Genomic DNA, 24,977 nt, shown 5'->3' with positions numbered 1-24,977 from the left:
TTAGGGAGCACAAGCTCCAGACGCGCAGGCTCAGTAGTTGTGGCTCACGGGCCTAGTTGCTCCGCGGCATGTGGGATCTTCCCAGACCAGGGCTCGAACCTGTTTCTCCTGCATTGGCAGGCAGATTCTCAACCACTGCGCCACCAGGGAAGCCCCCGTGTGTGGGTTTTTAAAAATTATTTATTTATTTATTTTGGCATTGGATCTTCGTTGCTGCGCGCAAGATTTCTCTAGCTGTGTCGAGTGGGGGCTACTCTTCGTTGCAGTGTGCAGGCTTCTCATTGCTATGGCTTCTCTTGTTGCGGAGACAGGCTCTAGGCGCACGGGCTTCAGTAGTTGTGGTATGCAGGCTCAGTGGCCATGGCTCACGGGCCCAGCCGCTCCGTGGCATGTGGGATCTTCCCAGACCAGGGCATGAACCCGTGTCCCCTGCATCAGCAGGCGGACTCTCAACCACTGCGCCACCAGGGAAACCCTATAAAGTGTATTTTTTAACCACCTATGTGATGTTTATTAGGCCAGGATTCATTGTGTTATTATTGTAATATCAAGTGTTTTTTAAATCACAGGTGCTTGGTACAGATGTCATAAATAAAGCTCAGGGACTGAGATTATGCTAAAAAACTTCAGCCTTTTGATATTCAGGGTTAACTTGGCAGATTCAGGAGAATATACTATATAAATAATTCTTAGTGAATGTCTAAATTATTCTTTAGAAAAGAAAAAATGTCCAGGTTCTTCCAGATTAAAGTAAAACTTTTAATATTCCCCGTTGCATTTCCTCCTGATAAATTCTGCCAGTTTGGAGGGAAAAAAAAATACTATTTTACGTGGCTCTTTTCTTTTTTGTTGTTGTTGTCCAATGTTCTCTTTTTTTTAAAAATTGAAGTATAGTTGATTGACAGTGTTGTGTTAATTTCTGCTGTACAGCAAAGTGATTCAGTTATACATGTATATACCTATTCTTTTTCATATTCTTTTCCATTATGGTTTATTACAGGATATTGAATATACTTCCCTGTGCTATATAGTAGGGCCTTGTTGTTTATCTATTTTATATACAGTAGTTTGTATCTGCTATTCCCAAACTCCTAATTTATCCCTCCCCCACCCCCTTTCCCCTTTGGTAGCCATAAGTTTGTTTTATATGTGTATGAGTCTCTTTCTCTTTCATAAATAAGTTCATTTGTGTCATTTTAGATTCCACACAAATTTGGTATCATATGGTATTTGTTTTTCTCCTTCTGACTTACTTCATTTAGTAAGATAATCTCTACGTCTATCCACGTTGCTGCCAATGGCATTATTTTATTCTTTTTTATGACTGAGTAGTATTCCATTGTGTATATATACCACATCTTCTTTATCCATTCATCTGTCAATGGACATTTAGGTTGCTTCCATGTCTTGGCTATTGTAAATAGTGTTGCTGTGAACATTTGGGTGCATGTATATATATATATATATATATATATATTTTTTTTTTTTTTGCAGTACGTGGGCCTCTCACTGTTGTGGCCTCTCCCATTGTGGAGCACAGGCTCCGGATGTGCAGGCTCAGCGGCCATGGCTCACGGGCCCAGCTGCTCCGTGGCATGTGGGATCTTCCTGGACTGGGGCACGAACTCGTGTCCCCTGCATTGGCAGGTGGACTCTCAACCACTGTGCCACCAGGGAAGCCCTGCATGTATATTTTTAAATTAGAGCTTTGTCCAGATATATGCCCAGGAGTGGGATTGCTGGATGATATGGCAACTCTGTTTTTAGTTTTTTAAGGAACCACCATACTGTTTTCCATAGCGGCTGCACCAGTGTATATTCCCGTCAACAGTGTAGGAGGGTTCACTTTTCTCCGTACCCTCTCCAGTATTTGTTATTTGTTGACTTTTTAATGATGGCCATTCTGATCTGTGTGAGGTGGTACCTCATTGTAGTTTTGATTTGCTTTTCTCTAATAATTAGCAGTGTTGAGCACATTTCCATGTGCCTGTTGGCCATCTGTGTGTCTTCTTTGGGGAAATGTCTATTTAGGTCTTCTGCCCATTTTTTGAATGAGTTATTTGGTATTTTGCTGTTGAGTTCTGTGAGCTGTTTGTATATTTTGGATTAATCCCTTGTCAGCCGCATCATTTGCAAATATTTTCTCCCATTCTGTGGGTTGTATTTTCATTATGTTTATGGTTTCCTTTGCTGTGCAAAAGGTTTTAAGTTTGATTAGGTCCCATTTGTTTACTTTTTGTTTTTATTTTTTTTTGCCTTGGGAGACTGACCTAAGAAAACATTGTTAGGATTTATGTCAGAGAATGTTTTGCCTATGTTCTCTTCCAGGAGTTTTATGGTGTCATATCTGATATTTCAGTCTTTAAGACATTTTGAGTTTATTTTTGTGTAGGGGGTAAGGGAGTGTTCTGACTTCACTGATTTACATGTGGGCTGTCTAGCTTTCCCAACACCACTGGCTGAATTATACACTGCATTGTATATTCTTGCCTCCTTTGTTGAAGATTAATTGACTGTAGGTGTGTTGGTTTATTTCTGGGCTCTCTATTCTGTTCCATTGATCCATACATCTGTTTTTGTGCTAGTACCACACTGTTTGTTTGCTATAGCTTTGTAGTATTTTCTGAAGTCTGGAAGGGTTATGCCTCCAGCTTTGTTCTTTTTCCTCAGGATTCCTTTGGCAATTCTGGGTCTTCTGTGGTTCTATAGAAATTTTAGGATTATTTGTTGTGGTTCTGTAAAAAATGTCATGGGTAATTTGATAGGGATTGCATTAAATCTGTAGATTGCTTTGGGTAGTATGGCCATTTGAACAATATTAGTTCTTCCAATTGAAGCACATGTGATATCTTTCTATTTCTGTGAATCATTTTCAATTTCCTTTATCAGTGTGTTATAATTCTCAGTATATAGGTCTTTCACCTCCTTGGTCAGGTTTATTCCTAAGTATTTTATTATTTTTTTTTTGATGTGACTTTAAACGGGATTGTTTTCTTACTTTCTCTTTCTGATACGTCATTGCTTTTTTTTTAAACAGATGAACACTTTATTTATTTATTTATTTATTTATGTCCACGTGTTTCTTCTGGCATCTTAGTTCCCTGACCAGGGATTGAACCCAGGCCCTCAGCAATGAAAGTGCAGAGTCCTAACCACTGGACTGCCAGGGAATTCCCGATACTTCATTGTTAGTGTAAAGAAATGCAACAGATTTCTGTATGTTAATCTTGTATCCTATACCAAGAGTTGCTTCTTCCTAGTCCTGAAAGTGGATTCAGTTTATCTCTCCACTTGGCAAGGTTTCAGAACCTCATTTTTGATACTTTCCTATGGATAAATATGTTTGATAAGGCAGAAACTTCTCTTGACAAGATAGGTTGACTGTGCTGATCTGTCGAGGCATTAGTGCCTCCTCCCAAAATTGGTCAGAAATTGCCTAGATGTTCTGTTTCAGATGTTTGGCTAGTTATAGGAAAGCCAGAGCTGGTCAGAGAGAATTAACTCAATACAGCCACAGCACCCTTATGCCACTTCACTGAACTGGAACAGAAGAAATCAATCATTTATCAAAAGCTAACAGGCCCAGGAGAGCCGATGAGAAGATAAAATATGCTCCAACTGTACAATCCATTAGAAAAGAAATAGTAGAAAGTACACTGAATCAGAGATTAGGAAATCTTGGTCAATATCAAACCAGAACTGCATTGTATATAGTTCAACACCTCTTTTTTTTTTTTTTTTTTTTGCCGTGCCACACGGCTTGCGGGATCTCAGTTCCCTGACCAGGGATTGAATCCGGGCCACAGCAGTGAAAGCCAGGAATCCTAACCGCTAGGACACCAGAGAACTCCCTCAACACCTCTTCTAAGAGTTAAGGTTCTAACCACCCAGTGAGACCTCTCTTGTCTCTGAAGTCTCTTTTTAAACTGAATAGCACTGAAGCCTGAAACTTTCCAAGTCTGGCTTAAGTATAGTTTTCCACCAGCCCTAGGTAAACAGGCAGAGCCATTTTCTTTTCTTTTTTTTAAATTTTAATTTTATATTGGAGTATAAGTGATTTACAATGTCATGTTAGTTTCAGGTATACAGCAAAGTGATTCAGTTATACATATACACATATCTATTCTTTTCAGATTCTTTTCCTGTCTGTCATACAGAGTGAAGTAAGTCAGAAAGAGAAAAACAAATATCATATGTTAATGCATATATGTGGAATCTAGAAGAATGGTACAGATGAACCTATTTGCAGGGCAGGAATAGAGACGGATGTAGAGAGAGGATGTGTAGACACGGCAGGTGGGAATGGGGCTGGGATGAATTGGGAGATTGGGATTGATGTTTATACACTGCCATGTGTAAAATAGATAGCTAGTGGGAACCTGCTCTATAACACAGGGAGCTCAGCTTGGTGCCTTGTGGAGACCTAGATGGGTGGCATAGGGGTGGGTGAGAGGGAGGTCCAAGTGGGAGGGGATATATGTATACATATAGCTGATTTACTTCGTTGTACAGCAGAAACTAAGACAACATTGTAAAACAACTATACCCCAATTAAAAAAAATATTTTCCCATATAGGTTATTACAGAGTATTGAGTAGAGTTCCCTTTATATATAGTAGTGTGTATATGTTAATCCTAACCTCCTAATTTTTCTCTCCTCCCATCTTTCCCCTTTGGTAATCATAAGTTTATTTTCTAAGTCTCTGAGTCTGTTTCCATTTTGCAAATAAGTTCATTTGTATCATTTTTTTTTACATTCCACATATAACTGATATCATATATTTGTCTTTCTCTGTCTGGCTTATTTCACTTAGTGTGATAATCTCCAGGTCCATCCACGTTGCTGCAAATGGCATTATTTCATTCTTTTTATGGCTGAGTAATATTCCATTTTATATATGTACCACATCTTCTTTATCCATTCCTCTGTCAATGGACATTTAGGTTGCTTCCGTGTCTTGGCTACTGTAAATAGTGCTGCAGTGAACATAGAGATGCATACATCTTTTGGAGGTTAATCTCTTGTCAGTCACTTCATTTGCAAATATTTTCTCCCATTCTTTGTGTTGCCTTTTCGTTTTATGATTTCCTTTGCTGTGGAAAGGATTTTAAGTTTAATTAGGCCCCATTTGTTTATTTTTGTTTTTATTTCCGTTACTCTAGGAGACGAATTGAAAAAGATTTTGCTGCAATTTATGTCAAAAAGTGTGCTGCCTATGTTTTCCTCTAGGAGTTTTATAGTATCTGGTCTTACCTTTAGGTCTTTAAACCATTTTGAGTTTATTTTTGTGTATGGTGTTAGAAAATGTTCTAATTTCATTCCCTTACAGTAGCTGTCCAGTTTTCCCAGCACCACTTATTGAAGAGACTATCTTTCCTCCATTGTATATTCTTGCCTCCTTTGTCATAGATTAATTGACCATAGGCGTGTGGGTTTATTTCCAGGCTTTCTATTCTGTTCCATTGATCTATAAGTCTGTCTTTGTGCAGTACCATACTATTTTGGTTACTGTAGCTTTATAGTATAGTCTGAAGTCAGGGAACCTGATTCCTCCAGCTCCGTTTTTCTTTCTCAAGATTGCTTTGGCTCCTTAGGGTCTTTTGTGTTTCCGTACAAATTTTAAGATTTTTTTGTTCTAGATCTGCAAAACATGCCATTGGTAATTTGATAGGGATTGCATTGAATCTGTAGATTGCTTTGGGTAGTATAGTCATTTTCACAATATTGATTCTTCCAGTCCAAGAGCATGGTATATCTTTCCATCTGTTTGTGTCATCATTGATTTCTTTCATCAGCATCTTATAGTTTTCAGAGACAGGTCTTTTGCCTCCTTAGTAGGTTTATTCCTAGGTATTTTATTCTTTTTGATTTGATGGTAAATGGGATTGTTTCCTTAATTTATCTTTCTGACCTTTCACTGTTAGTGTATAGAAATGCAACAGATTTCTGTGTGTTAATTTTGTATCCTGCAACTTTATTGAATTCATTGATGAGCTCTAGTAGTTTTCTCGTAGCATCTTTAGGATTTTCTATGTATAGTATCATGTCATCTGCAAATAGTGACAGTTTTACTTCTTCTTTTCCAACTTGGATTCCTTTTCTTTCTTTTTCTTCTCTGATTGCCATGACTAGGACTTACAAAACTATGTTGAATAAAAGTGGCGAGAGTGGACATCCTTGTCTTGTTCCTGATCTTAGAGGAAATGCTTTCAGCTTTTCACTGTTGTGTATGATGTTAGCTCTGGGTTTGTCACATATGGGCTTTGTTATGTTGAGTTATGCTCCCTCTATGCCCACTTTCTGGAGAGTTTTTATCATAAATTGATGTTGAATTTTGTCAAAAGCTTTTCCTGCATCTATTGAGATGATCATATGTTTTTTATTCTTCAGCTTGTTAATGTGGTGTATCACATTGATTGATTTGAGAATACTGAAAAATCCTTGCATCCCTGGGATAAATCCCACTTGATCATGGTGTATGATCCTTTTATTGTATTGTTGGATTCAGATTGCTAGTACTTAGTTGACGATTTTTACATCTATGTTCATCAGTGATATTGGTCTACGATTTTCTTTTTTTGTGGTATCTTTGTATGGTTTTGGTATCAGGGCGATGGTGGCCTCATAGAATGAGTTTGGGGGTGTTCCTTCCTCTGCAATTTTAAAAAATAGTTTCAGAAGGATACGTGTTAACTGTTCTCTAAATGTTTCACCTGTGAGACCATCTAGTCCTGGACTTTTGTTTGTTGGGAGTATTTAAATCACAGTTTTAATTTCAGTACTTGTGATTGGTCTGTTCATATTTTCTGTACCTTCCTGTTGAGTCTTGGGAGATTGTACCTTTCTAAGAATTTGTCCATTTCTTCTAGGTTGTCTATTTTATTGGCATAGAGTTGCTTGTAGTAGTCTCTTATGATCAAAGGATCATTTCTGTGGCGTCCATTGTAACTTCTCCTTTCTCATGTCTAATTTTATAAATTTGAGCCCTCTCCCTTTTTTTCTTAATGAGTATGGCTAACAGTTTATCAATTTTGTTTATCTTTTCAAAGAACAAGCTTTCAGTTTCATTGATCTTTTGCATTGTTTTCTTCATCTCTATTTCATTTATTTCTGCTCTGCTCTTTAGGATTTTTTCCTTCTACTAGCTTTGGGTTTTCTTTGTTCTTCTTCCTCTAGTTGCTTTAGGTGTAAGTTAACTTGTTTATTTGAGATTTTTCTTGTTTACTGAGGTAAGATTGTATTGCTATAAACTTCCATCTTAGAGCTGCTTTTGATGTGTCACATAGGCTTTTTTTTTGCAAAAAAAAAAAAAAAACCCAGGTAAGATTTATTTACACAACACTATAAAGCAACTATACTCCAGTTAAAAAAAAAGATTTATTTAACGTGGTAGGCGTGCTTGCCTGTTCATAAGTTCATTCCAGTCTGGAACACAGGAGAATAATGCTACTAGCATATCTGCTGCACCATTTAATCCATTCCTTTCCTTTATTTTTAACTGGGTTAAGACTGAAAATCCTAGTTCACACAAACTAGTTGTTGTGAATGGTAATAATAGCAGGATACTCTTTCGACTTATCAAAGGGAAGTCTTCCTTTATCTTAATCCAAAATGCTGATAAACTTAGTGTTTTATAATCATTCTTCAATGTATATGAAGAACTGAGCTGCAATAATTCATTTTCTTCTTCAGGCACCAAGTTTAACTCAATTATTGATTCTGGGTTTCAAAAAGCAAACGGATCTTTTATGCAACAATTCTGTCTTAATGTTTCAAATTTCTCTTCTGGGAATAAATGGTTAAAAGTTTGACATAGAGAAGTGAGATGCAACAATATCTCTAGTTTTATTTCTTCCAAAATGTTTTCATTAACAACATTCTCTTCAATGTGCTGCAAAAACCTTGGAAACATGTAGTAGCTAGGACGGTTGCTTTTAAGCCTCACTTGCCACAACAATAATGCCTTCTGGAGTCCTTGGATACGTTCGGCATGTTGGAATATATCACTGTTTTTCCCCTGTAGCTTTAAACGTAGTTCATTAAGGATTCCAAAAATATCAGTTAAATATGGCAGTTTCGTTACCCAAATATCATCCTCAAAAATAGTTGCCAAATGAGATTTCTTTTCAATGTGAAAAACGTGGATCTCATTCCTGAGTTCGTAAACACTGCTTAGTATTTTCCCTTGTGACAACCAGCGAACTTTGGTATGATACAGTAAGTGGGTATAATTAGCTCCAATCTCCGAATAAAATGTTTCAAGAATTCGGCTATGGGGCTTCCCTGGTGGCGCAGTGGTTGAGAGTCCGCCTGCCGATGCAGGGGACACGGGTTCGTGCCCCGGTCTGGGAAGATCCCACATGCCGCGGAGCGGCTGGGCCCATGAGCCATGGCCGCTGAGCCTGCGCGTCCGGAGCCTGTCCTCCGCAACGGGAGAGGCCACAACAGTGAGAGGCCCGCGTAACGCATAAAAAAAAAAAAAAAAAAAAAAAAAAAAAAAAAAAAGAATTCGGCTATTTAGTGAGCTTCCTTTAATAAAGTTAACAACTTTCACTGCATTTTTCAGTACTTCCATGAGCTTCTGTGGAATCTCTCTGGATGCTAACGCTTCACGATGTAAAAACAGTGACTCCACGCAGCACTAGTAACTTGTAGCAACTTTTTAATTACTCTGCTCTATTTTCCAGTTATGTTTGCTGTTCCATCACTTGTAATTCCTTTGCAGTTTTTCCAGTTTAATTTATACTGACCAACAATGCACCTTTCTAATTCTGTGAAAATATCTAATCCACTTAGGTGTGAGGTTAAGTTTAAACAACACAAAAAATCCTCCATAAAATCGCCTTGCCACGCATATCTGACATAGACTAAAAGTGCTGTGCAGCTTCCAGTATCCGTGATTTCATCAAGCTGGATTGCAAAGTCTATTGCCGACTGTAACTGAGTAATAAGCATTGCCTCTAAATGTTCTGCAACCGTACAAATTTGAAGAGATACTGTGTTATCACTAGGAATAGTTTTTAATTTATCAGCAGATTTATCATAAAAAATTGTATGCACCATATCCAGACATGCTGGAAGAATAATTTTTTCAGCATCTGTGTGAGCCATGTTCTCTTTTGCCACACGATATGCAACTAAATATGATGATAATAATGTTTTCTCACTAACAGTAGTAGAGCAACTAAGAAATTGTGTTGATGACTTTACATCTATTTTCTTTCTTTGAAAGTATTCAAGAGGCTTATCAATAAGTTCAGCATGCTGTGTTTCTAAGTACCTTTTTAATTTTGAAGGTTTTAAGCTTTCATTTGCAAGAATATTACAAATAACACACTGAGGACTGTCATTTTCAAAGGGTTTTTCACATTTGATAAAACCATATTTTAAATAATCTTCATTATAATGTCTTGCAGTTATGTTTTTCTTTTTGAAATGTGGCTCAAACGAAGTTGATGTTTGCAGATTAGAATCAACATTTTTCTCTATATTGTCACTATTCATACTTCGAGATCCAGCAATAGGACTTGAACATGTTTCTGCATATTTCACTTCATTATTCCTCTTTCTTTTAAAAAAGAAATGATCCATTTTAAAAGCAATTTTGAAAAGAGGCAGTTATAATATTTGCCATTAACTATAATTGCCATTCATGTATATATATATATTTATATATATATATTTTTATAGCCTAGATAACATCTTTCCAAAAAATGAAGTTTGCAGCTGAATCTCAGTGGAACATCTCAGACTTTATATCCAGTTGCAAGTCATGGTAATATATAAACTAGATTGCACATCAACCTGTTATTATGAAAACCAAATAAGACATCAGCAGACAAATGATTGAAAAAACATTTCTTAGGCAATCAATGTACATTCTATTCCTCATATCCCCTCCATCAAATATCTTTCCACATATTGAAACTGACCTTAGTATTCCTTGCAAGGTGTAAAATTCTGGCAAAGGATTCATGCAAAGCACTCTGATATTTTATTTTGTTTTTAAAAATGTTCGTTGTGACTCACAAAATTGATTTCATGACCTACTAAATGGGTCACATGCATAATGTGAAAAACACTGATATAGAGACGTTTTCCTCTTTTGTGTTACTGGGTTGACTGTCTGCTTGATGATCAAAGAAACTAGCTGATCTGCTAAACTGTTAGCTGATACAGGAACTTTCTTTAAGTCGTAGGTATATATCATTCCTGATTTTCATTCCTGATACTTTTTTTTTTTTTTTTTTTTGCAGTTTGCGGGCCTCTCACTGTTGTGGCCCCTCCCACTGTGGAGCACAGGCTCCGGACGCGCAGGCCCAGCAGCCATGGCTCACGGGCCCAGGGGATCCTCCCGGACCGGGGCACGAACCCGTGTCCCCTGCATCAGCAGGTGGACTCTCAAACACTGCGCCACCAGGGAAGCCCCCTGATACTTTTTGATGGGAAGGATTTTTAAGAGTGCCAGTATGGTCTGATCTCGTGAGGTTCCAATGAGGTTTTCCATGGCTAGGTCAACTATAAGGTTGGAGCTGGTGACATATTTTTAGAACTGTCTTGGAATGCATCCTTGACCTCCAGCCCAGCACCGTGAACCTCGCGCCTTGCCTGCCGACCCATGGTGCCTTGGCCCCCATTCCCTGCACAACACCACTTCCACTCTCACCTTGGCGCCCAGAGAAATGCTGCTTCCAGCCAGAGAAGGGCTGGCTCCATCGCATAGGTTTTGGATCATCATGCTTTCATTTTCATTTATCTCTAGGGGTTTTTTTGTTTTTGTTTTTGTTTTGCGGTACGCAGGCTTCTCACTGTTGTAGTCTCTCCCGTTGCGGAGCACAGGCTCCGGATGCGCAGGCTCAGCGGCCATGGCTCACGGGCCCAGCCGCTCCGCGGCCTGTGGGATCTTCCCGGACCGGAGCACGAACCCGTATCCCCTGCATTGGCAGGCGGACTCTCAACCACTGCGCCACCAGGGAAGCCCTCTAGGTATTTTTTTTATTTCCTCTTTGATTTCTTCAGTGATCCATTGATTGTTTAGTAGCATATTTTTAGCCTCTACATGTTTGTGTTTTCTACAGTTTTTTTTTTTTCTTCTAGTTGATTTCTAATCTCATAGCATTGTGGTCGGAAAAGATGCTTGATATGATTTCGGTTTTCTTAAATTTACTGAGGCTTGCTTTATGGCCCAGCATGTGATCTATCCTGGAGAATGTTCCATGTGCAGTTGAAAAGAATGTGTATTCTGCTGCTTTCGGATGGAATGCTCTATTAATATCATTTAAGTCTGTCCGGTCTAATGTGTCATTAAAGACCTGTGTTAGCTTATTGATTTTCTGTGTGGGTGATCTGTTCTTTGATGTAAGTGGGGTATTTCAGTCCCTCACTATCAATTTCTCCTTTTTTGGCTCATTTGGTGGGTGCATATATATTTACAATTGTTATATCTTCTTCTTGGATTGATCCCTTGATCATTATGTAGTGTCCTTCTTTGTCTCTTGTAACAGTCTTTATTTTAAAGTCTATTTTGTCTGATATGAGTATTGCTACTCCAGCTTTCTTTTGCTTTCCATTTGCATGGAATACCGTTTTCTATCCCCTCACTTTCTGTCTCTGTGTGTCCCTGGATCTGAAGTGGGCCTCTTGTAGACAACATGTATATGGGTCTTGTTTTTTGTATCCATTCAGCCAGTCTATATCTTTTGGTTGGAGCATTTAATCCATTTACATTTAAGGTAATTACCAATATGTATGTTCTTATTGCTATTTCATTAACTGTTTTGGACTTGTTTTTGTAGGTCTTTTTCCTTCCCTTCCTCTATTGTTCTCTTCTCTTGTGACTTGATGACTATCTTTAGTGTTGTGTTTGGATTCCTCTTTCTTTTTAGTGTGTATATCTATTGTAGATTTTTGGTTTGAGCTTACTAGGAGCTTTTGATATAGTAGTCTACGTATATAAAAGATTGTTCTAAGTTGCTGGTCTCTTTATTTCAAATAAATCTCCAATATCCTGCATTTGTACTCTCCTCTTCTCATGATTGCTGGCTTTGTTTATGGATGATTTCCTAACTTTACTGTATGTTTCCATTTACTGGTGAGATTTCCCATTTTTAGTTTTCTTATTTCTAGTTGTGGCTTTTTCTTTTCAACCTAGATAAGTTCCTTTAGCATTTGTTGTAAAGCTGTTTTGGTGGTGCTGAATTCTCTTAGCTTTTGCTTGTCTGTAAAGCTTTTGACTTCTCCCTTGAATCTGAATGAGAGCCTTGCTGGGTAGAGTATTCTTGGTTGTAGGTTTTTCCTTTTCATTACTGTAAATATATCATGCCACTCCCTTCTGGCCTGCAGAGTTTCTGCTGAAAAATCAACTTATAACCTTATGGGGATCCCCTTGTATGTTATTTGTTGCTTTTCCCTTGTTGCTTTTAATATTTTCTCTTTTTCTTTAATTTTTGGTTAGTTTGATTACTGTGTGTCTCAGCATGTTCCTCCTTGGGTTTATCCTGTATGGGACTCTCTGTGCTTCCTGGACTTGAGTGAGTGTTTTGTTTCCCACATTAGGGAAGTTTTCAGCTATTATCTCTTACAATATTTTCTCAGGCCCTTTCTCTCTGTCTTCTCCTCTGTGGCCCCTATACTGCAGATGTTGGTGTATTTAATGTTGGTCTCTCAAACTGTCCTCATTTCTTTTCATTCTTTTTTCTTTAGTCTGTTCCATGTCAGTGTTTCCACCATTCTGTCTTCCAACTCACTTACCTGTTCTTTTGCCTCATTTATTCTGCTATTGATTCCTTCTACAGTATTTTTCATTTCAGTTATTGTATGGTTCAACTCTGTTTGTTCAGTGTATCTTGTAGCTCTTTGTTAAACATTTCTTGTATCTTCTCCATCTGTGCCTCCATTCTTTTTCTGATATCTTGGATCATCTTTACTGTCATTACTCTGAATTCTTTTTCAGGTAGATTTCCTATCTCCGCTTCACTTAGTTTTTCTTCTGGGGTTTTATCTTGTTCCTTTGTCTGGAACATATTCCTCTGCTGTCTCATTTTGTCTGACTTTCTGTGTTTGCTGCCTCTGTTCTGCAGGTTGCAAGATTGTAGTTCCTCTTGCTTTTGGTGCCTGCCCTCTGGTGGGTGAAGCTGGTCTAAGAGGCTTGTGCAGACTTCCTGGTGGGAGGGACTGCTCCTTGCCCACTGGTGGGTGGAGCTGGGTCTTGTCTCTTTGGTGGACATGGCCATTTCAAGGGGTGTGTTTAGACGTGGCTGTGGGCTCAGGAAGACTTAGGTAGCCTGTCTGCTGATGGGTGGGGCTGCATTCCCACACTGTTGGTTGTTTGGCCTGAGACATCCCAGCACTGGAGCCTATAGGCTGTTGGGTGGGGCCAGGTCTTGGTGTCAAAATGGCAGCCTTCAGGAGAGCTCATACCAATGAATATTCCCCATTACCACCTGTGTCCTTGTCCCCACAGTGAGCCACAGCCACCCCTGAAAGGAGAGCTGCCTTTTTCTTCCCTCTCCTGATTGGGATCCAGGGGAAAAGGGTGGATTGAGAGACCCTTGTTTCTTCCCTTTTCACCTGTCTATAGAGTGGAAATTTCCATTCAGAGTCATTTTTTTATATAGCCAGTCTGGATCTTCTGATAATCCATTACTATTTACCTATTTAACTTGAGAGCACACCCAGGCATCAGTTTTACAGAATCAGAGTTTCCTAGCACTACTTATGAGATCATAACTTGTTAGTTAGTTAAGAGATCACCTTGAGTCTGGTACTATAGCTAAATTTCTCCTTAGACAAATTCAGATGAAAATATTTTAAGTAGGTCTTCAGGACCTAACCTTCACCTTTACACTACTCAGTAAGAATTGTTTAAGAATACTTTCTAGGGCTTCCCTGGTGGCGCAGTGGTTGAGAGTCCGCCTGCCAATGCAGGGGACGCAGGTTCGTGCCCCGGTCCGGGAAGATCCCACATGCCTCAGAGTGGCTGAGCCCGTGAGCCATGGCTGCTGAGCATGCGCGTCTGGAGCCTGTGCTCCGCAACGGGAGAGGCCACAGCAGTGAGAGGCCTGCGTACTGCAAAAAAAAAAAAAAAAAAAAGAATACTTTCTATTTTCTCCACTTTTGAGCTGGGAATTAGATGATATAATTGATTGTTCTATTATTACATTAAAAAGCTAAAGGAAAACTTTCTCTACTCACAACATTTTTGACACCTAATGTGTTGTTCCCAACCAACCAGTTCCTCAATTCTCCAGACACCAAATGAGTATCCTGCAGTTCAGGTCTGACACTAACTACCTGGAGTTAGCACAGATCCCACAGGTTAAGGGCTCAGTCCCACAAAACTGGTCTCCACTTCAGACACCAATTGCAAGAAGTGGGTGCCCAGGTTACCCTCTCTTCTGTCCAACTTGGCTACAAATCAGGGTTCCCATGACCCCATCCTAAGGTTTGGTAATTTGCTATTAATAATATAATTATAATGGCTCACAGAACTCAGGGAAATACTTAACATTTACCAGTTTATTATAAAGAATATAATGAAGGACACAGATGAATAGCCAGATGAAGAGAGAGATACGGGGACTTCCCTGGTGGTGCAGTGGTTAAGAATCCACCTGCCAATGCAGGAAACATGGGTTTGAGCCCTGGTCCAGGAACATCCCACATGCCGCAGAGCAACTAAGCCTGTGTACCACAACTACTGAGCCTGCGCTCTAGAGCCCATGAGCCACAACTACTGAGCCCGCTTGCCACAACCACTGAAGCCCATGTGCCTAGAGCCTGTGTTCTGCAACAAGAGAAGCCACTGCAATGAGAAGCCTGCCCACTGCAACAAAGGGTAGCCCCTGCTCACCGCAACTAGAGAAAGCCTGTGCGCAGCAACGAAGACCCAATGCAGCCAAAAATAATAAATTAATAAATAAATACATTTTTTTAAAAAGAGAGAGAGGGCGAGGTCCAAAAGGGTCCTTAGCACAGGAGCTTCTGTCCCCATGGAGTTGAGGTGGGCCACCCTCCTGGCACACAGATGTCTTCACCAACCCAGAAGCTTTCCGAATTCCACTGTTATAGAGATTTTTATTGAGTCTTCATCATGTGGGCATGATCAATTATTAACTCAATTTCCAATCTCTTTCCCCTCCCCGGAGGATTGGGCATAGGGCTGAAAGTTCCAAGCCTCTAATTATGGCTTGATCTGTTTGGTGACCAGCCCCAATCCTGAAGCTAGCCAGGAGCCTACCACGAATCGCCTCATTAGAACAAAAGACACTCCTGTCACCCAGGAAATTCCAAGGGTTTTTGAGCTCTGTGTCAGCAACCAGGGACAGAGACCAAATGTATATTTCTTTCTTCTTTTTTTTTAAATCTTTTTTTTAACATCTTTATTGGTGTATAATTTCTTTACAATGGTGTGTTAGTTTCTGCTTTATAACAAAGTGAATCAGCTATACATATACATATATCCCCATATCTCTTCCCTCTTGTGTCTCTCTCCCTCCCACCCTCCCTACCCCACCCCTCTAGGTGGTCACAAAGCACTGAGCTGATCTCCCTGTGCTATGCGGCTGCTTCCCACTAGCTATCGGTTTTACATTTGGTAGTGTATATATGTCCATGCCAGTCTATATATGTCCATGCCGCTTTCTCACTTTGTCCCAGCTTACCCTTATATTTCTTATTATGTCACAAAAGCAAACCCAAACTTGACTCTTTTCTCTTTTTCCATGTTATTGGAGCATCCTGGTACCTAATTTAATACTCTTTAGAAACCTGGATATCAAGACAGAAATACTTACTTCCCTAAAAAAGGAATATTTTCATCATTTAGGTTTTTCTTTTTAATAGATATTTATTGGAATATAATTGCTTCACAATACTGTGTTAGTTTCTGTTGTACAACAAAGTGAATCAGCCATAGGCATACACATGTCCCCATATCCCCTCGCTCTTGAGCCTCCCTCCCATCCTCACTATCCTACCCCTCTAGGTCATCACAAAGCACTGAGCTGATCTCCCTGTGCTAACACCTGCTTCCCACTAGCTAACTATTTTACATTCAGTAGTGTATATATGTCGATGCTACTCTCATTTTGCCCCAGTTTCCCCCCCTACCCCGTGTCCTCAAGTCCATTCTCTATGTCTATTTCTTTATTCCTGCCCTGCAACTAGGTTCATCAGTACCATTTTTTTTTTAGATTCCATATATATGCATTAGAATACAGTATTTGTTTTTCTCTTTCTGACTTACTTCACTCTGTATGACAGACTCTAGGTCCATCCACCTCACTACAAATAATTCAATTTCGTTTCTTTTCATGGCTGAGTGATATTGCATTTTATATATGTGCCACATCTTCTTTATCCATTCATCTGTCGGTGGACATTTAGGTTAGTTCCATGTCCTGGCTGTTGTAAATAGTGCTGTGATGAACATTGTGGTACATGTCCCTTTTTGAATTATGGTTTTCTCAGGGTATATGCCCAGTAGTGGGATTGCTGGGTCATATGGTACTTCTATTTTTAGTTGTTTAAGGAACCTCCATACTGTTTTCCACTGTGGTTCTATCAATTTACATTCTCACCAACAGTGCAGGAGGGTTCCCTTTTCACCACACCCTTTCCAGCATTTATTGTTTCTAGATTTTTTGATAATGGCCATTCTTACTGGTGTGAGGTGATACCTCATTGTAGTTTTGATTTGCATTTCTCTAATAATTAGTGATGTTGAGCATCTTTGCATGTGGCCATCTGTGTGTTGGCCATCTGTGTGTCTTCCTTGGTGAAATATCTATTTAGGTCTTCTGCCCATTTTTTAACTGGATTGTTTTTTTGTTATTGAGCTCCATGAGCTGTTTGTATGTTTTGAGATTAATCCTTTGTCTGTTGTTTCATTTGCAAATATTTTCTCCCATTCTGAGGGCTGTCTTTTTGTCTTGTTTATGGTCTCCTTTGCTGTGAAAAAGCTTTTAAGTTTAATTAAGTCCCATTTGTTTATTTTTATTTCTCTTACTCAGGGAGGTGGGTCAAAAAAGATCTTGCTGTGGTTTATGTCAAAGAGTGTTTTTCCTATGTTTTCCTCTAAGAGTTTTATATTGTCTGGTCTCACATTTAGGTCTTTAATCCATTTGGAGTTTACTTTTGTGTATGGTGTTAGGTAGTGTTCTAATTGCATTCTTTTACATGTAGTTGTCCAGTTTTCCCAGCACCACTTATTGAAGAGGCTGTCCTTTCTCCATTGTATGTTCTTGCCTCCCTTGTCGTAAATTAGGTGACCATCTGTGCATGGGTTTATCTCCGGGCATTCTATCCTGTACCATTGATCTACATTTCTGTTTTTGTGCCAGTACCATACTGTCTTGATTACTGTAGGTTTGTGGTATAGTTTGAAGTCGGGGAGCCTGATTCCTGCAACTCCATTTTTCTTTCTCAAGATTGCTTTGGCTGCTCGGGGTCTTTTTTGTTTCCATATGAATTGTAAAATTTTTTGTTCTAATTCTGTGAAGAATGCCATTCGTAGTTTGATAGGGATTGCATTGACTCTGTAAGTTGCTTTGGGTAGTATAGTCATTTGCACAATATTGATTCTTCCAATCCAAGAACATGGTATAATCCTCCATCTGTTTATGTCGTCTTCGATTTCTTTCATCAGTGTTTTATAGTTTTCTGAGTAAAAGTCTTCCGCCTCCTTAGGCAGGTTTATTCCTAAATATTTTATTCTTTTTGTTGCAATGGTAAATGGGAGTGTTTCCTTAATTTCTCTTTCTGATTTTTCATTTGTCAGTGTATAGGAATTCCAGAGATTTCTGTGCATTAATTTTGTATTCTGCAACCTTACCAAATTCATTGATTAGTTCTAGTAGTTTTCTGGTGGCATCTTTAGGATTACCTATGTACAGTATCATGTCATCAGCAAGCAGTGACAGTTTTACTTCTTCTTTTCCAATTTGTATACCTTTTATTTCTTTTTCTTCTCTAATTGCCATGGCTAGGACTTCCAAAACTATGTTGAGTAAGAGTGGTGAGAGTGGACATCCTTGTCTTGTTCCTGATCTTAGTGGAAATGCTTTCAGTTTTTCACCATTGAGTGTGATGCTTGCTGTGGGTTTGTCATATATGGCCTTTATTATGTTGAGGTAGTTTCCCTCTTATGCCCATTTTCTGGAGAGATTTTTATCATAAATGGGTGCTGAATTTTGTCAAAAGCTTTTCCTGCATCTATTGATATGATCATATAGTTTTATTCCTTAATTTGTTAATGTGGTGTATCACATTGATTGATTAGTGTATATTGAAGAATCCTTGCATCCTGGGGTAATCCCACTTGATCATGGTATGATGTATGATGGTATGATGTACCATGGTATGGTGTATGATGCTTTGAAAGTGCTGTTGGATTCTGTTTGCTAGTATTTTGTTCAGGATTTTTGCATCTATGTTCGTCAGTGATATTGGTCCATAATTTTCTTTTTTGTGATATCTTTTTCTGGTTTTGGTATCAGGGTGATGGTGGCTTTGTCAAATGAATTTTGGAGTGTTTCTCCCTTTGCAATTTTTTGGAAGAGTTTGAGAAGGATTGGTGTTAGCTGTTCTCTAAATGTGTGATAGAATTCGCCTGTGAAGCCATCTGGTCCTGGACTTTTGTTTTTTGGAAGATTTTAAATTACGGTTTCAATTTCATTACCTGGGATAGGTCTGTTTATATTTTCTAATTCTTCCTCATTCAGTCTTGGAAAATTGTACCTTTCCAAAAATTTGTCCATTTCTTTGTGGTTGTCCATTTTATTGGCATATTGTTGTTTGTAGTAGTCTCTTATAATCCTTTTTATTTCTGCAGTGTCAGTTGTGATTTCTCCTTTTTCATTTCTAATTTTATTGATTTGCGTCCTCTCCCTTTTTTTCTTGATGAGTCTGGCTAAGGCTTTATCAGTTTTCTTTACCTTCTCAAAAAACCAGCTTTTAGTTTTATTGATCTTTGCTATTGTTTTCTTCATTTTTATTTCATTTATTTCTGCTCTGATCTTTATGACTTCTGTCCTTCTACTGTCTTTGGGTTTTCTTTGTTCTTCTTTCTCTAGTTTTTTTTAAAAATTTACTTATTTATGGCCATGTTGTGTCTTCGTTGCTGTGCATGGGCTTCTCATTGTGGTGGCTTCTGTTGTTGCTGAGCATGGGCTTTAGACGCGCGGGCTTCAGTAGCTGTGGCTTGAAGGCTCTAGGGCACAGGCTCAGTAGTTGTGGCGCACGGGCTTAGTTGCTCCACGGCATGTGGGATCTTCCCGGACCAGGGCTCAAACCCGTGTCTCCCGCACTGGCAGGCAGATTCTTAACCACTGCGCCACCAGGGACGCCCTCTCTAGTTGTTTTAAGTGTAAGGTTAGATTGTTTATTTGAGATGTTTCTTGTTTCTTGAGGTGAGATTGAATTGTTATAAATTTCCCTCTTTGAACTGCTTTTGCTGCATCCCATAGGTTTTGGGTCGTTGTGTTTTTGTTGTCATTTGTTTCTATGTATTTTTTAATTTCTTCAGTGATCTCTTGGTTATTTAGTATTGCACTGTTTATCCTCCATGTATTTTTGTTTTTTACAGTTTTTTTCCTGTAATTGATTTCCAGTCTCATAGCATTGTGGTCAGAAAAGATGCTTGATACTATTTCAATTCTCTTAAATTTTCTGAGGCTTGATTTGTGACCCAAGATGTGATCTATCCTGGAGAATGTTCTGTGTGCACTTGGGAAGGAAGTGTATCAGCGACTTTTGGGTGGAATGTTCTATAAATATCAGTTAGAACTATCTGGTCTATTGTGTCATTTAAAGTTTGTGTTTCCTTATTTATTTTCTGTTTGGATGATCTGTCCACTGCTGTAAGTGGGGTATTAAAGTCCCCTACTATTATTGTGTTACTGTCGATTTCTCCTTTCATGGTTGTTAGCATTTGCCCTATTTATTGAGGTGCTCCAATGTTGGGTGCATAAACATTTATAATTGTTATAGCTTCTTCTTGGATTGATCCTTTGATCATTATGTAGTGTCCCTCCTTATCTCTTGTAACAGTCTTTTTTTAAAGTGTATTTTATGTGATACGAGTATTGTTGCTCCAGCTTTCTTTTGATTTACATTTGCATGGAATATCTTTTTCCATCCCTTCACTTTCATTCTGTATGCATTCCTAGGTGTGAAGTGGGTCTCTTGTAGACAGCATATATATGGGTCTTGTTTTTGTATCCATTCAGCCAGTCTGTGTCTTTTGGTTGGGGCATTTAATCCATTTATTCAAGGTTATTATTGATATGTATGTTCCTGTTACCATTTTCTTAATTGTTTTGTGTTTGTTTTTGAGGGTCTTTTTCTTCTCCTGTGGTTCCTGTCTAGAGAAGTTTCTTTAGCATTTGTTGTAAAGCTGGTTTGGTGGTGCTGAGTTCTCTTAGCTTTTGCTTGTCAAAAAGCTTTTGACATCTCCATCGAATCTGAATGAAATCTTTGCTGTGTAGAGTAATCTTGGTTATAGGTTTTTCTCTTTCATCACTTTAAGTATATCATGCCACTCCCTTCTGGCTTGCAGAGTTTCCACTGAAAAATCGTCTGATAACCATATGGGGGTTCCTTTGTATGTTATTTTCTGTTTTTCCCTTGCTGTTTTTTTTTTTTTTTTTTTTTTTTTTGCGGTACACGGACCTCCCACTGTTGTGGCCTCTCCTGTTGTGGAGCACAGGCTCCGGACGCACAGGCCCAGCGGCCATGGCTCACGGGCCTAGCCGCTCTGCGGCATGTGGGATCTTCCTGGACTGGGGCATGAACCCGTGTCCCCTGCATCGGCAGGCGGACTCCCAACCACGGTGCCACCAGGGAAGCCCTCCCTTGCTGCTTTTAATATTTTTTCTTTGAATTTAATTTTTGTTAGTTTGATTAATACGTGTCTTGGTGTGTTTTTCCTAGGGTTTATCTTGCATGGGACTCTCTGTGCTTCCTGGACTTGGGTGACTATTTCCTTTCCCATGTTAGGGAAGTTTTCGACTATAATCTCTTCAAATATTTTCTCAGACCCTTTTTTTTCTCTTCTTCTTCTGGGACCCCTATAATTCTAATGTTGGTGCATTTAGTGTTGTCCCAGAGGTCTCTGAGATTTTCTTCAATTCTTTTCATTCTTTTTTCTTTATTCTGCCCCTCAGCAGTTATTTCCACCATTGTGTCTTCCAGCTCAGTTATTCGTTCTTCTGCCTCAGTTATCCTGTTATTGATTCCTTCTAGTGTAGTTTTCATTTCAGTTATTGTGTTGTTCATGTCTGTTTGTTTGTTCTTTAGTTCTTCTAGATGTTTGTTAAATTTTTCTTGTATTTTCTCAATCCTTCCATTCTGTTTCTGAGATTCTGGATCATCTTTACTATTATTATTCTGCATTCTTTTTCAGGTAGATTGCCTATTTTCTCTTCATTTATTTGGTCTTGTAGGTTTTAACTTTGCTCCTTCATCTGTGATATATTTTTTTGCCATCTCATTTTATTTTTATGAGTGACGTTGTGTTCCTGTTTTATTGGTTGTTTGGCCTGAGGCTTCCAGCACTGGGGTTTGTAGGCTGTTGGGTAGAGCTGGGTCTTGGTGCTGAGATGAGAACCTCTGTGAGACCTCACTCCGATGAATATTCCCTGGTTCTGAGGTTCTCTGTTAGTCCAGTGGTTCGGACTCAGAGCTCCCAGTGCAGGAACTTACCCCCGACCCCAGGGTCATGAACCAAGATCCCACAAGCCACATGGGGTGGCAAAAAAAACAATACCAAAGTAAAAAAGTAAGATTAGACTAGGAAACTAACAGACATGATAGAAAGAATGTAAAAATAAAAATATAGGTGAATCACAACCGGAAGGTACATCAGTACCACAATAGTAAAAAAGAGGAGGAGGAAAATAAAAGAAAAAAAAAAGGGCGAGGTTTGGGTGGTGGGCAGGGCCAATGCTTAGGACCCCTGTGGGCTGTGGGCAGTGGGGCTTAGGCTCAAGGAACAGAAGGGGCCCAGGCATGCCACCAACCCCTGTTTTCAGAGGGCAGCGGACCTCACCTGGGAGCCCAGCGGTCTTCCTGGGCTCGAGTGGGCAGGGCAAACGCCTTCTTCTCCTCTCCTGCTCCTCTGGTCTGGGGTCTGGGAGGGCCCCTCCTGCCTGACTCTCCTGATCTTCCTGGCCTCCCTCCTATGGCCCCAGGACCAATGTGGCCAGGTGGGTAAGGGGGTGCCTTGGACAGCAGGGGACCAGCCTGGGAGCTCAGCAGGCTCCCCGCCCCGAGTGGGCCAGGCCATCACCCTTAGCTCCTCCCGGAGAGTCCCTCCCACCTGCCTCTCCTGATCTCCCTCACCTCAGGGTCGCCAATCCTGTCTGGCCTCCACTCCTCCTTCCCCCCTCAGTCCCCCTACGTCCTACTGGTTCACTCTGGGGTTCCTCGCATCTCCTTGGGCGTCAGAGTCCTCCGCCAGCAGCCTACAGGCACCCTAGTTGTGGGCATAATAATTGATACTTAAAAACTGGGCAAAATATAATCTCAGAATAAAGGATGGTTTCTTTAAATCAGTAAATTTAGCCATAGGCAAAACTTATAACATAGCCTATATTTTTCTCAGTATTTCTTAGACTAATGACTGTTTTGTCAGGGATCAGCACTAATTTGTAAACCAGCATTTGGAAATTATTATACTAAATCTCCTTTCAAAGTTTTTTCCAGGTTTAGGATGCTAAAGCTTCAGGACGCATGAATGTTTTTCTGTTTTGAGCTTTTTCTCCTCTACTGGGGTGGATGTGGAGTGCAAATTAGAACCAGGCTTATTCACTTCTTATAACTTTATTATGTGCCTACATAATAAAGTTATTGGGTTCCTGCCTGATTCAGATAATGAAAAGAGTGTTGTAGGAAACCCAGAGCTGACTGGGGAGAGAACTGGCTCAATATAGCTGGGTCACTCTTATGCCACTTCACTGAACTGAAGCAGAAGAAATCAACCATTTACCAAGAGCTATTCTTGTTACAGACTGGGATCATTGGACTCTTTAATCAATGGAAATTGATAAGAGGGCAGACAAGAAGTTCAGTCAAGGCTTTATTGGGACTCGTGCTATAGCATGAGGAGCAAAAGCAAGTAACAGGTGCCCTTGCTCGTGGGATGGGTGGCAAGCTGGTGAGGGTAGGGGTGGATCCGTGGGTTGGGCAGGAGGCCAGCTTAGGTGGTCTACCCACCCCCTTGGTGATGCTGTGTGCAGGGATCATGCGCAGTACCTGCCTTTGCTCCCAGCACCTCAGAAATGGCAGTTGATTCGTGGCCTTTTTGTATCTTATTGGTTCATAATTGCCCCAGCTGCATATGCGTGCAGTTATTTTTAGTCCCTTATGGTTTCTTTGTATTCTGTTGCTGGAGGAGATGTTTCTCCAGGTGCAAGTACAAGCACTCTGGTAAAGGGTCCCAGGTCCCAGCCGATCTCAGTCTTTTGTTCTGGAACTTACCTGAGGAGCAAAGTAAGTTTGAGAACCAAACCATCAGAAGTAATTTTAGTCTTTGATTAATAAGTTGAGATGTGGGGTTTTCCAAGTGCTGTTTCTTTGTGAGCTCAGGCAACCAGCTAAGTAGATGTTACAGTACTGGAATAGTATTTGGATCAGAATACTTTGTCTAGACTCCAGCATCAGGCTCAGAAAGATGGAATCTGATCCATAGTCTAAAATACTGAGATTTTAAAAATTCTGTTAGATGACTAGCTCTTCACTGAGAGGATTAATTTGGTTGTGTATGATTGTCCCCCAGATCAGTCTTGGGGTCAGGAAAAAATTCCATGCTTTTCCCAAAAGGATCTGGAAGTATTACTGTGCTTATATTTTTGTTTATCAAAAGTAACTGCTATGGAGAAACAAGATGGGGGGGAAATGACAGCGCCAGACACTGTCCAGCCTGTCTTATTTACTCTTGGCTATTCTAGTGTTTATTTTGACACAAGTTGAAATGTCAACAGTCATCTTTTCTGAATGAACCATTTCATTTCCTGAAAGAATGTGCTAGTCAGGTAATTTAGAGATACCAGTTTAGATTGCAAATGACTTGAAGTTTGTAGCTTAGAGTTAAGGCAAAGGATTTGGAGTCAAACAGACCTTTGTTCAAATCCCATCTCTGATTATCTGTGTGATTTTTAAGCAGGTTAATTTCTCTAAGTCTTAGTTTCCCCATGTAAAATAGGAATAATGGTAGTATTCTTTATTAGATTAAATAGATAACAAATGCAAAGTGCTTGCCCTTAGTGTAAACTATTGTTGTTTTTTAAATTATAATTATTTATGGAGGTAAAATAGAATCTCTGCTTACCTCCTTAGGAACAGAATTGACTGTCAGGCCTTTCTTTTCCTCCACGTAGTTACTTATCTGTTACTTTCTGAATCTGTCTGGCAATAGAAATCTGGGTCTAATAAAAGATTCTTTCATCTAGGATTAGATTTCATGATCTTTGCTAGTTAATGTATTCTCACTGCCCCTCTGACCTCTTGCACTTAACCTGCCTAACTTCAAGGCTTAAATTTTAGAGTGGCTGGGGGTTTACATAACATTCTTACTGTGATTTTTAGGGTCTTCTAATGGATTAAATATCAAAAGAGTTCAAATAATTTTTGCTATTTCATAGCTCACCTCCCTGGATTAATGCTATGCTGAGGGGCACTAGGCCATTCTATATGGGTATATTTCTGATCCTAGCCCCCTTGAGCTAGCTTTTACCTCTTTTAGCCAACATCTGATTAATGCCATGGCACCATGTCTGATCTGTAGCAGAACAGATTTGTATCATGACCAATTCCATTTGTTAGGAGTAAGCACTGAAAAACAGCAACAAAAATCCCTTGTACCCTAGGTCCATGTAGTAGAAATAGCTTTACCTATCATCCCAAGTGTTTTGGGATGTCTAGAGTCTACATTAGAGTGGAACTCTCCCATCTTTTATTCTGTTCCTCAGAAAATGGC

At 39.6% G+C, this 24,977-nt stretch overlaps 1 protein-coding gene across 4 annotated transcripts in view; it reads left to right on the top strand.

Annotated features, from left to right (window-relative positions):
• TMEM116 (transmembrane protein 116) overlaps nt 1-24,977 on the top strand; it is a 112,772-nt gene that overhangs the window by 22,875 nt on the left and 64,920 nt on the right. The window lies entirely within an intron of this gene.

Source organism: Phocoena sinus, chromosome 14, assembly GCF_008692025.1.
Source record: "Phocoena sinus isolate mPhoSin1 chromosome 14, mPhoSin1.pri, whole genome shotgun sequence".
Lineage (NCBI taxonomy): Eukaryota > Metazoa > Chordata > Mammalia > Artiodactyla > Phocoenidae > Phocoena > Phocoena sinus.
Note: the sequence above shows the minus strand (reverse complement) of the source record. Positions and strands in the feature narration are given on the sequence as shown.